We start from the raw sequence: 13,548 nt of genomic DNA, 5'->3' as shown, positions 1-13,548 counted from the left end.
GAGGAGGACCAGGAATTTGGTGTTTCTAGGACACATTTGTTCCGTCGTACACATGGGCGTCTCTGAAGACTGGAGAGGACTTGTAGAGTCCGTTTCGCCACGCAGGGCCTTGCTGCCGGCGTGCTGCGAGGGCCCTGAGGGCCTGTGCACGGCTACGGCCCACCTGGCACCGGCTTTGGCTGGGGCCGTCAATCACGGCAGGCCAGATTAAATCTGTTCTGCAAGAGCCCACAGGCCAACTTAATAGCTGCTACCTGATCAATGAAGCAAGCTGAATTGTTACAGAACGTGGAGGCTGTGATTAGAAGGCAGGTAATTGGGTAACTGCCATTCTCAGGATAAGCTAGATCTGTATTGATCACGAAAGGAAAAAGTCTGACTTGATTAACAAATCTTCTCAGCATCCATAAGCTAATGGTAGGTTTTAAAATGTAATTTTGCTTCTGGTCCTCAGCAAGTGGCCAAAAGCAGCTAAGGGAGAGGCTACGGAGAAAGAGACGGTGTTTATAAATCCGGAGCTTCCGCCGTCATTTGGGGAAAGAGGCAGAATTTCTGCTTCGGGCAAAGGGTGCCTCTACCCTCTGAACTTTGTATGGCACAATTCAACACCGTGTTACAATGAAGCCTTGACGTCAGATACGTGGCTCTGTGTTCAGTTCTGAAGTGAGTCCTGCTGGAGGCAAGCGACTCAGGAAGAGGAAAACTTCCTTCTATGGAGAAACCTCTCGCTCCAGTACATCACATCCCACAGTCCCTCCCCGGGGACCTGAGGCGCCTCTTATGCTGCCAGGATTGATGCCCTGGGAACTGTCTCCTTCTGGAAGCAAAGGAAACCCAGGCCTGTGCACCTCTTCCCTGGGGACAGGGTGCCTCAACGCACAGTGGGTGACAGAGGTAGCATCTGTGAAGTCCGTCCTGGCACGTCTGGGGTAGAAATCGTCACCACTTGTTTATGTCCCCGTGAAAGAACAGGGCACGCAAGCTGCCCTCAGTTTCCCAGAGAGTGTCAGAGCCGAGCCTGCATGTGCCCGTGGGTCCACAGCTGAGACCGGAGGGCACCAAGGAGAGCTGGCCCTGCCCACTGTCTTCGCAGAGCCCCTGTGGTGAGCCAGCTGCAGGGGGGCAGCCCCGGCTGTCCCTCCATGGCCCACCGGCTGCCGCAGCGCCCATCCTGAGGGACTCTGCAGACACTTACCTGACAGAGTGAAGGGGGGAAGCGCCCTGATGGCACCTGTCTGTGTCCTGTGACTTCCAGCTGATCTCAGGAAGATCAGAATCAGCTGAGTCTGGTCCAGAGAACACAGGCAGGTCCCAGGTTGATAAGACCAAAAACAATACCAGTTTAATAGAAGGATTACGGTGTATATGGCAAAAAATGAACAGGCAAATCTGGGTTCCAAAATCACTGCAGATGGTGACTGCAGCCATGAAATTAAAAGACGCTTGCTCCTTGCGAGAAAAGCTATGACCAACCTGCTGCTGCTGCTAAGTCCCTTCAGTCGTGTCTGACTCTGTGTGACCCCATAGACGGCAGCCCACCAGGCTCCCCTGTCCCTGGGATTCTCCAGGCAAGAACACTGGAGTGGGTTGCCATTTCCTTCTCCAATGCGTGAAAGTGAATTACTCATTCGTGTCCAACTCTTCACAACCCCATGGACTGCAGCCTAACAGGCTCCTCCGCCCATGGGATTTTCCAGGCAACAGTACTGTACTGGAGTGGGTTGCCATTGAGCAACCTAGACAGCATATTAAAAAGCAGAGACATTACTTTGCCAACAAAGGTCTGTCTAGTCAAGGCTATGGTTTTCCATACTATGGTCATGTATGGATGTGAGAATTGGACTATAAAGAAAGCTGAGCGCAGAAGAATTGATGCTTTTGAACTGTGGTGTTGGAGAGTCTTGAGAGTCCCTTGGACTGCAAGAAGATCCAACCCATCCTAAAGGAGATCAGTCCTGGGTGTTCATTGGAAGGACTCATGCTGAAGCTGAAACTCCAATACTTTGGCCACCTGATGCGAAGAGCTGACTAATTTGAAAAGACCCTGATGTTGGGAAGGATTGAGGGCAGGAGGAGGAGAAGGGGACGACAGAGGATGAGATGGCTGGATGGCATCACTGACTCGATGGACATGAGTCTGAGTGAACTCCAGGAGTTGGTGATGGACAGGGAGGCCTGGCGTGCTGCAGTTCATGGGGTTGCAAAGAATCGGACACAACTGAGCAACTGAACTGAAATCTGGGGCAACATTACTAGGTTGTTTCTCTGTGGGTTTCATTCCAACCACAACCAAACATATTGCACACAGAGCCCTTGGTTCAAAGGACCTCCTTATTTCAATGTAGCCAGAAGACAGGCTTGAAAATTCCTGGGCCGGAAAGTTCTGCATCTTCCTGAGTTCTGAGTCTGCAGTTACCTTCCCCCTCTCCCCAGCACCGCTTGTCCCGTCTTTGCTGACCCCAGACATGCGGGGACCTTGCCAGAGCTTGGGGGGCATCCTCAGGCACCTGCTGCGTTTGCAGCTTTGCCCAGCACGGCCTGTGGGCATGTTTCTCTCTGAGGCCAGGACACAGCAGCCGTGCCCCCTCCTCTGCTCACCGCGGCCACCCGCCCCCGCCCCCACCGACCACCAGAGCTGCAGGGAGGGGTGAGATGCAGAAGAGCTTAGCGGTCACCTCCCAGATGCTGCTGTCTTCCAGCCTCCTTCAGCAATAAGCAGGAGCCCCGAGGCATCTCCGCTGACCCCGAGGAGCCTGATGTGAGCCCCTGAGCCTTGTCAACTGTTTTTGGTGCCTCATGAAGGAGCCTCTGCCTGCTACAGGCTTAGCCTTCCCAGCCCACGACAACGAGCATATTGAATGAGCGTGTCCCAGCGTGGAGTGTTAGCAGCAGCAAGTGTGTGTCTGTCCCTTGTTTGGGTTGCTGCTGTTTTGCTTTTGGCATATTCAGGATTCTTCTAGTATGAGACAAAATTTTGTTGAAAGAATGTGTATAAAAAACAGGGAGATGCAAGTTCTAAGTACAGATGGGTGTTTTCACTACAGCTCCCAATACCGGCATCGCCTCTGCTAAAACCTGGGACATCTCTATTGATGTGACTGTCCTTCCCCCCCGTAACAAGAGCCCCATGTGTTTCCTCCAGCTGTTGTCAGTAGGCAGGCAGCTGCGTTAGTACCTCCGCCGTGGGCTTGTGGAGACTGATGAGCTCTGTCACTCAGCAGAGAGGTGTGAAAGGAAATGGATGGCTGGGCACAGCAGAGGGGAGCCAGGGGCAGGAGCCAGCTCTGTGGACCGCTGGTGTTGAGCACACTCAGGCAGGCACACCCTTGAAGAGAGGCTTTGACCTCCTAGAGGACTGAGGAAGCCCACCGGACCTGGGGCTGGGGTAGGGATGGGGTGAAATCAGTCAGGATGCAGAACCAAAGGTGCTGACCCCAGAGAGCCCTCAGGAAGCTAGTCTGGCCTTCAGAGAACTAGAACTCTGTCTGCAAGAGGATGGAGAGGAAGGGAGGCAGCAATGGGGGCCTGGGGGACGTGTGGTGGGGCAGACTGGGCCATCTGTCCAGACAAGTCTGGGAGTCAATTCCTAGGCAGGTTGATAGGGAGTCCGGGGTGCCCGAGGAGGAGAGAGAGGTCTGGGGCTCTCAAAGCGGAGGTAGAGGTCTGGAATTCTCAAGGAGGTGGAAAGCACAAACATCTTTTTCTTTCTTTACATTCCTTAGTCTTAGTCACATAAAACGTTTTTTTCTTTAGGCCCAGAACTGATGATTACACAATAAACAACTCAGTTTAAACTCTGTACTAAGGATTATATAACAACAATGTATCCTGCTTGAGGACAGTTTCTCCTTCCTAAAAACCTTCTGGCTAATCCTGTTTTCTAAAAATGTAAATTATGGGAGTGGGTCTGGTAGGATCTTTACAACCTTGAGACATTTTTTCGATTTATTACAATAGCTAATTTAAAAAGTATATAACTCTCTTGCTAACACTAGCAAGGGGGCACTCTCCTTCCCTCTTCTGATGTCTGTGTCAGAAGCTTCCTCTGTCCCTTTTCTTCCTTTAAGAAAACTCTGCTACACAAAAGCTCCTGAGTGATCAAGCCTGGCCCCTGGTCCTGAAGGTCCATCTTCTTCAGGGATCACGCATCCGACACTGTTCACCGTAAGCTGTCAGGGCGACTCTCGGGAGCTGGGAGCAGACCCCCAGGGGTGGAGCGGGCCTGGAGCCTCATGTCCGGTGGGCCTTGCTCAGCAGCTCCCCGATGGAGACCCGCCTGGGCTCACCCTGTGCCCACCTCTGGCAGAGCAGAAGGCGGAAGTCACGCCCTCTCCCTCGCTGACCGTGGAGCCCTGCAGCCAGCCGGCCGTGGGAAGGGGAGGGCTTGTGTTAACATCCACAGCTTTGCGTATCACCAGCTGCCTGGGAATGACTTGCAGCTCACGGGATGGCCACCTTTCCCGGGGCAGGTTCCCAGGTAGCCCAGGAGAGCCCAGGAATGGCAGTGGTGTCCTCGGGACGCTGGCCCCCCTCTGCCCCCGCCCCCATCCCCTGGTGAGTGCTGGCAGCAGCCTTTGGAAGCCGTGTTGTTGGAGACACCCCCTGGGAGAACTCCTCACGGTGTGAGTGCTCCATCCTGCCCACAAGGAGGAGATGGTGCACAGAGGGGTGTCAAATCATACTGGCCGTGGTGAACGCTGCAAGCTTCCTCACAACCGCAGCGAGTGAGTAAAGCATCTGCCTACAATGTGGGAGACCCGGGTTCGATCCCTGGGTGGGGAAGATCCACTGGAGAAGGAAATGGCAACCTACTCCAGTACTCTTGCCTGGAAAATCCTATGGACTGAGGAGCCTGGTGGGCTACAGTCCATGGGGTCGCAAAGAGTCAGACACGACTGAGCGACTTCACTTCACTTGAAACGCTATAGATCCACGGAAGTGAGGGAGAAAGAGCACAGGGCTTGGAGCTGGGACATACTTGCTGACATCAGGGCTATGAGTTGGTCACTTAACATCTTTACAGTTTTGAGGCTCAGTTTATCCATCTAGAAAATGGGTGGAATAATGCTTAATCTCCTCTCATGTACTGAAAGTGAGAGTTGCTAAGTTGTGTCCGACTCTTTGTAACCCCATGGACTCAATAGTCCATGGGATTCTCCAGGCCAGAATACTGGAGTTGGTAGCCATTCCCTTCTCCAGGGGATCTTCCCAACCCAGGGATCGTACTCAGGTCTCCCGCATTGCAGGCAGATTCTTTACCATCTGAGCCACCAGGGAAGCCCAAGAATACTGGAGTGGCTAGCCATTCCCTTCTCCAGAGGATCTTCCCAACCTAGGGATTGAACCCAGGTCTCCAACCCAGGTCTCCGAATTGTGGGCGGATTCTTTACCAGCTGAGCCACCAAGGAAACCCTTCTCCCACAGGATTATTCAAATACTGAAGAACATAGTGATGACGATGGTGTAGATGATGGTGGTGATAATAAGTAATAGGTGTCACTTACAGGGGGCTTCCCTGGTGACTTAAATGGTAAAGAATCCGCCTGCAGTGCAGGAGGCCTGGGTTTGAGCTCTGTGTTGGGAAGGTCCCCTGGAGAAGGGAATGACTATGCACTCTAGCGTTCTTGCCTGGAGAAGCCCAGGGTCAGAGGACCCTGGCGGGCACTTACAGGAGCACCCGCCACGCTCCAGGCAGCGCTGTGAGACAGCTATCAGTTCCTTTAGTCCTCACATCACGCCTATGAGGATGGCACCCAGATTGTCCTCCTTTTACAGAAATAACGGATCAAGGGACCGGCTTGCCCACAGCTGGCCAGTGACAGCAGCCAAGCAGAGCTGACCCCTGGGCAGACAGCCTCAGGGCCTCTGCCCATAACCTTAGGCGGTAACTTTTCTAAGACAATTGATGCGAAACTGGTTTAGAAATATCTTGGAAAAAAAAAAGAAATATCTTGGCTCCATAAGGCAGGCCTTAAGCATGGGTTTCCTTAAGGAAGATTCAATGAAAAGATTTAACAAATACATGAAGTGCTAACCACAGAAAAGCAGATACTGTCTCTATTAGGACTACAGGTCCGACAGTTCTGATCCCTTAGAGGCAGAGATCTGGATTCGGCGGAGGCACCACAACCGTCAGGTGGGAGATGAGTGCCTGGAGGTGGGGGGCTGCAGGCAGGCAGGGGCTGCGTGGGAGGGCGTGGAGGTGAGGGATGGGGGATGGGGGATGGCCACCTGGGTGGTGGCCTTAGAGAGCCAGGAGGGCTCTCCCTTTCGCTCGGCTGGCTGGGAGGGGGATTGTTCATGCCAACGGGCCACTGTTCCTGACTGATGGAGAGCAGCTCCCGCTCGGAGAAGCCAACAAAAGCAACCTGCAAAGGCGGAAAGGAGGAGGTGGGCGGCGCCGCCTGGCAGACCCATCTCAGCGTTTACCCTCGGGGGAGCCGCGGGGGTCATCCACCACCCTGGAAAGGCTGTGAGCTCTCAGGCCCAAATCCCGGCCCCGGCTCCACCGACGCCCCCCCTTGCAGAGCCCCGATGAGCGCGGGGTGCCCTGTGGAGGGGATGGGGCCCAGTCCCAGGTTGGGAACCTCAGCCGAAGTCTAGCGGCGCCGATGCCTTCCCTGTACGGCAGGAATGGCTGCAGGGGAGCCAGCTCACTCTGCCAGGAGGCCTCTTTGGGGAGCTCGGTGCCTCCCAAGGACCCTCATCCCCACACAGTTTGCAGCCTGTATGAGTCCACCCATCTCCTCACCCAGCACCACCTTGGTGCCTGAAAACGGGGAGTCAGCCTCGCCTCCCGCCCCTCCCTCAGTCATCCCATCCCATCAGTCAGCAGATTCCGCAGGTCTTGCTCCTACTCTGTGGTTTCAAACCCTCCTTGTAGCCGGAAAGAAGAAATACGTTGTGTGCGGCAGCTCAGCGCCCCAGGTAACGCAATCTCACGCACGCACGCCAGAAGTAGCCATCTGAGGGAGCGGTACTGACCCTTCCTAGATGCAAAGTCCTCTGATAGCTTTTGTTTGTGTTTGTGTTTATCTGTTTGTTTACAGAGGCAAAAAAACAAGTTTATTAAGATTTACTCCTTCTGATTACATGGGAACTACCCAGGAACATGGAATACACCTCCCCTCTGGTAGACTTCGGAGAAGGCAATGGCACCCCACTCCAGTACTCTTGCCTGGAAAATCCCACGGACGGAGGAGCCTGGTGGGCTGCAGTCCATGGGGTTGCTGAGGGTCGGACATGACTGAAGTGACTCAGCAGCAGCAGCAGCTGGTAGCCTTTACTTAGTTCTATTTCATGAAAACAATTCTAGTCGTGACTCACTATGTAAATTTATGCTCATTAATCAGTCAAGACCCGTAGTTTGAAAAATGCCCTGCTAACAGTCTCTTGGGTCTATTTCTCTCCCCACGGCCAACACTAACTCCCAAGTCCAATGTCCCGTCATCTGTTGCATGAATGACCACAGCATCCAGACCGTCTGGCCCTTGACCATTCTTGCTCCCCTTCAGTCCACTCCCCGTCTTGACACATAAACCAGGGTGAAATGTTCTGAAGACAGAGAGTGATCGTGCTGTTTGCACGCTCAGCACCCTTGCTGCTGTATAAAGCCCAGCTCCTCAACCACGCCCCCAGCCCCCAGACGGCCTCCACCTATGTCTCTAGCTTGCCTTAGCTCTTTCCTCCCGTACTGTCTTCACACGAGTCACCAGAACTTCTTCCACGTCCTTGAACTTGCCATGCGCTCTGCTGGGTCTGAGTCCTTTCTACAGTCCTTTCCTCCCTCCCTTCTAGCCATTTAGTGTGGTGGTCTAGGTCTACGGTAAGCAAAGGGGTGATGCCAGGAATTCTCGGGGTCGTGCAGAAGAAGGATTTCAAAGACTGGGGGAAACGGGAAGAACTATTACAGTAACTCAAGCATGTGGCACTGGTTTCCTTGCCCCTGTGTTCCCTGAAAGATACAGAGGACACCTCCCTCACCACGGTGTTGAGCAAAATATGGGGAAAGGGATGATTGCGTGGTGGGCCCTGCTGGTGCCACATCCCCTCTGTCGCCAGCTGCTCTGAGCGCTGGCTGCCGCCTTCTCCATAGACCCCCGTCCACAAAATGGAAGCCTCCTGTGGCTCAACTGGTAAAGAATCCGCCCAATGCGGGAGAGCTGGGTTTGAGTCCTGGGTTGGGAGGGTCCCCTGGAGAAGGGAATGATACCCACTCCAGTCTTCTGGCCTGGAGAATCCCATGGACTGTATAGACTCGTAAAGAGTCAGACCCAACTGAGTGACTCTCACCCACTTGAAACAGAAGCCATTCGACTGAGAGACTACACCACACCCGTTGCTCTCTTAAGCAGTCAGAGGCCAGAGGCTGACAGACACAAAAGATGGAAGCGGTTGCCTTGCCTCCGGCTCTGTGGTGCTGTCCACGCTTTGGCCCTGGGCACCAGGCTGGACCCCGTGCCCCGTCAGGACCCCCTTGCTTAGCTTCCTTCCCAGCTCTGTCCTGCTTTTCTCACCTGCCTTCTCCTGAGGACACTCACCAGTAGATTATTTTCACAAGTAAACGCCCGCCAGGCTCTGATTCTAGGTGACCTGAGCTGTGCCAGCTCATGTCTCTGAAGAGTGCAGGGGTGGCTCTCCTGGGGGCTGGGACGAGGCTGGGGGATGCTGAAACAGCCCCCTTGGTCTCGGTGTGGCGCAGAAGGTATCTGCCAGGGGCAAGGCTCCCGTGGCTTCTGTCACAGGCGAACAGCCAGGGGGCACGGCAGAATGGTTTGACTCTCAAGGAACTTCGTTGGCGACTGATGGGTTACAGAGTCCCTGGAACGAGGCTGGGTGGGTGGCCCACTGAGGCACTCCTGGAGCTGTGTGTCTGAAGAGACTCTGTCCCTCAGAGTGAAAGCAGCGAGAATCACCACAGAGGGTCGGAGCCCCGGCCTAGGCCCCACGCCTGAGAGGGTCAATCACTGCAGAGGGTTGGAGCCCTGGCCTAGAATCACTGCAGAGGGTCAGAGCCCTGGCCTAGGCCCCACGCCTGAGAGGGTCAATCACCACAGAGGGTTGGAGCCCTGGCCTAGAATCACTGCAGAGGGTGAGAGCCCCGGCCTAGGCCCCATGCCTGAGTGGGTCAATCACCTGGCTTCCCAACCCAACCACAGAGGGTCAGAGCCCGGCCTAGAATCACTGCAGAGGGTCGGAGCCCCGGCCTAGGCCCCACGCCTGAGAGGGTCTGCAGAGCTGAAGCTCTCTGAGGGAAATCTTGTGGTGTAACCTGGAGGGGGGGCCTGATGGTGGAACCACAGAAGTGTCCCTAACCCCCCCTTAGTCTGCGCTAAGGGACCTGCAGACTCCCACCAGAGGAGGAGAGTGCTCAGCCCTTTAGGGGATGGTGGGTGTCGGCTTTTAGGTGCCACTGTGGTCTTGTTGTGTTTAGTTGCTCAGTCGTGTCCGACTCTTTGTGACCCCATGGACTGTGGTGCACCAGGCCTCCCTGTCCATCACCAGCTCCCAGAGTTTACTCAGACTCACGTCCATGGAGTCAATGATGCCATCCAACCATCTCGCCCTCTGTCGTCCCCTTCTCCTCCTGCCCTCAATCTTTCCCAGCATCAAGGTCTTTTCAAATGAGTCAGTACTTTGGATCAGGTGGCCAAAGTATTGGAGTTTCAGCTTCAGCATCAGTCTTTCCAATGAATATTCAGGACTGATTTCCTTTAGGATGGACTGGTTGGATCTCCTTGCTGTCCAAGGGACTCTCAAGAGTCTTCTCCAACACCACAGTTCAAAAGCATCAATTCTTCGGCACTCAGCTTTCTTTATAGTCCAACTCTCACACCGTTACATGACCACTGGAAAAACCACAGCTTTGACTAGACAGACCTTTGTTGGCAAAGTGTCTTGTTGACACTTGTGTCTTGTTGACAAATGTATCTGCTTTGTAATACACTGTCTAGGTTTTTCGTAACGTTTTTTCTGAGAAGTTTTTTTTAATTTCATGGCTGCAGTCACCATCTGCAGTGATTTTGGAGCCCCCCAAAATGGTCTGTCTCTGTTTCCATTGTTTCCCCTCTTATTTGCCATGAAGTGATGGGACCAGATGCCATGATCTTTGTTTTTTGAATGTTGAGTTTTAAGCCAGCTTTTTCATGAACTTTCCTCTTTCACCTTCATTAAGAGACTCTTTAATTCCTCTTCTCTTTGTGCCACATGGTCGGTGTCATCTGCATATCTGAGGTTATTGACATTTTGCAGGGAGCCGGCGGGAGGCACTCCGCCAGTGGCAGAGGTCATGAGGAAGGAGGCTCGACATACACAAAGGCGGGATCGAGCCTCAGGAGTCCCCCTGGAAATCCTCGAGCATCTACCCCCATAACCAGAGCCTGCCTGCTTTACTACTTTGTGCTCCCACCTACACCTCTGACTTTACGGGGGGCTGTCCCCCACCACCTCTTTCAGAGAAGGAGTTAACTTAGAGCTCCAGTTAATAAAAATTCCTGGGCGTGACAAGAGTGTTTTAACCTACAAACTCCTCTGAAGGTTCTCTAGCCTGCCTGACAGGCTTGTCCGGCCACATGTGATTTCTCACAGCCTCCCAACCGTGAGAGGCACGAGATGCTTTAAACCTTCTAAAAAGAGGTTCCTTAGAAAAGTTAGAAAACCATTAGTATAAGTATAGTGGGCTGATTAGAAATTGTATTGGTGAAGGGTTTTTCATTTGTTGAGCCAATGTTTGTTGCTAAGTCTCCACATCCCCTGCCCTTACACACATTAATGAATATATAGAAGAAATAAGTATTAACCTTTGATATTAATCACATTAGAGCTTAGGCTAAGTAAATTCTATCCTTATTTAAAACCCACTACACCCTCACACTATAGGAATGTAACTTTATCTGGTACCTTCGGAAGGTGGAGTCTGTTTTGAGAATAATCACCCCTGGAGAAATAAGTGTCCTGGTTGACTGACCGCTGTCACAAGGAGAGGGTCGTAAATTGTCAGCAGGCCCCCTGGCCAGAAGATGATGTAACACCCCTAAGACCTCTGTATACATTTGTATGAAGCACCTGACTTTGATAAAAGTCAGGACTGCTGACCCTGCATGACTTTTGCATAACATCTCAGTGTATAAAAGTAGACCATGGAAAATAAAGAATTGGGATCAGTTCCTCGAAAGACTAGTCTCCCCATGTCTCTCTCTCTCTCAAATTCTGGCTGAGTCTCCATCTGGAGCGCGGAACCCGCCATGCTTACTAATTATGCCTGGGCTTCTAAGATCCGACTGGGGAGGCCTCAGTGTCTCCTCTCCTTCAGGAGAACGGAAGGATGCCTGCGGCCTCCGTAAGTGGTGCAAACTTCTTGTCTTGAAGTTTTATTGGTCTCCCACATAAACCAAGCTACTCAGCCTCTTTTCTCCACTAAATTTTCCTACTGAGCTATCCTCATTCTATTACTCTTTATACCTCTAATTAATATCTAATTGAAGCTATTGTATCCTGATCCTTGCCGACGCCGTCTCCCCTTCGAATACCCTGGATCAGCTGGGGCTGGACCCCGGCAACATTTCTCCGGGCAATCTTGATTCTAGCTTGTGCTTCATCTAGCCTGGCATTCTGCATGATGTACTCTGCATATAATTTGAATAAACAGTCACAGTATACAGCCTTGACGCACTCCCTTCCCAAGTTTGAGCCAGTCTGTTCCATGTTTGCTTCTGTTGCTTCCTGACCTGCATACAGGTTTCTCAAGAGGCAGGTAACGGGGTCTGCTATTCCCATCTCTTTAAGAATTTTCCACAGTTTGTTGTGAATTTTCCACACAGTCAAAGGCTTTAGTGTACTCAATGAAACAGAAGTAGATGTTTTTCTGGAACTCTCTGCTTCTTCTATGATCCAGTAGTGGTAGTAGTTTAGTTGCTAAGTCATGTCTAACTCTTGCAACCCCATCGACTGCAGCCTGCCAGCCTCCTCTGTCCATGGGACTTTCCAGGCAAGAGTACTGGAGTGGGTTGCCATTCCCTTCTCCAGGGGATCTTTCCCACCCAGGTATTGAACCCAGGTCTCCTGCATTGAGGCAGATTCCTTATTGAATGAGCTACGAGGGAAGCCCTATGATTTGATGGATGTTGGCAATTTGATCTGTGGTTCCTCTGCCTTTTCTAAATCCAGCTTGAACATCTGGAAGTTCACAGTTCACGTACTGCTGAAGCCTGGCTTGGAGGATTTTGAGCATGACCTTGCTAGCATGTGAAATGAGTGCAATTGTGCAGTAGTTTGAATATTCTTTGGCATTGCCTTCTTTGGGTTTGGAATGAAAACTGGCCTTTCCAGTGTGGTCTACCAGTCAGAATGTGAGGTCAGCTGAAGTGGTGTTTTGGTACAAGTTCATGTTTTGGCACACGTCCGCCTCCCAATGTATATGATGGCTCCATCATACTTCCAAAGTCCTCGGGGGGTATGATCAGAAAAGATGAAATTAGCAACTGGCAGTGTCTATCGGTTCTCTGTCCTGTGGAGCAAGGAGAGTAGGAGCCATTGAAATAGTGTCCATTGCACCAAAACAGAAAACCAGAAGCAAGAATTCTCAAAGGCCAGCTTATGTACCTGCATCCTCTTACCTATGTGCTGACCGCCCTGTGAGACTGGCATCATTAGATCATCTTCTGGGTGAGAGGTGAGCAGTAGAGAAATTGTTAAGATGGTGTTCCTGGAAAAGTCTTTGGTTCTCAGTTCCAGGCCTTTGCTACCCTGGGTTGTGGTCTGGCCAACTGTGGCCCCCTTCCCCACTCCCTCCATATTATAAATGTTCAAGGTTCTGCATCTGCGTTTTGGAAGTGGTGGTGGCTTCGGGGCATGTGCTGGCCGCCTCTGCTCTCTGTGTCTGGAAAAAGACTAGCAAGGGGGCCTTGAAGCAAGATGGGAATGCCTGGGTACCACATTAACTACAGCCACGTGGGCTCTCACCTTCTGCTTCAGCTCACGTAATCTCAGAAATTCTAAGAATGACGTAGCCTCCAGAGAAAACTGCTTGTTTGTACGTGGCAGGCTTCCTGCTATAGATGGAATCATGTCCCCAGCAAAATTCATAATCTGGAGCATTAACCCCAATGTAATGTAACAAAAGTAAGTCCCCTACATACACACCTTCAAGTTGCCGACATTCAAAGTTGTGAGTGTGTGATGCATCAGAGTCAGGAGTGGGGGAAACTGCAGCTTGCCCTCAGTCTTCTGGCGCTGATGATCCTTCGGCTCTTCCATTGCTAGTCAGTAAGTCTTCTTGCCTCTTAGCTGGATGCCAGCCCTTCTACACCAGCTCTTGTGCTGTGCTAACTGGACATTTCAGTCTTACTATACTGCAAGATTAAAAATATTTTTTGTGCTTGTTTTTTGTATTATGTGTATGAAAAGTATTATAAACCTATTACAGTATAGTACTGTAAGATCTTCATGAGCCAAATAATCACTATGATGTGATCACTCACCTAGAGCCAGACATCCTGGAATGTGAAATCAAGTGAGCCTTAGAAAGCATCACTACGAACAAAGCTAGTG

This window comes from Bubalus kerabau, chromosome 1, assembly GCF_029407905.1.
Source record: "Bubalus kerabau isolate K-KA32 ecotype Philippines breed swamp buffalo chromosome 1, PCC_UOA_SB_1v2, whole genome shotgun sequence".
In the NCBI taxonomy this organism is placed as follows: Eukaryota; Metazoa; Chordata; class Mammalia; order Artiodactyla; family Bovidae; genus Bubalus; species Bubalus kerabau.
Note: the sequence above shows the minus strand (reverse complement) of the source record.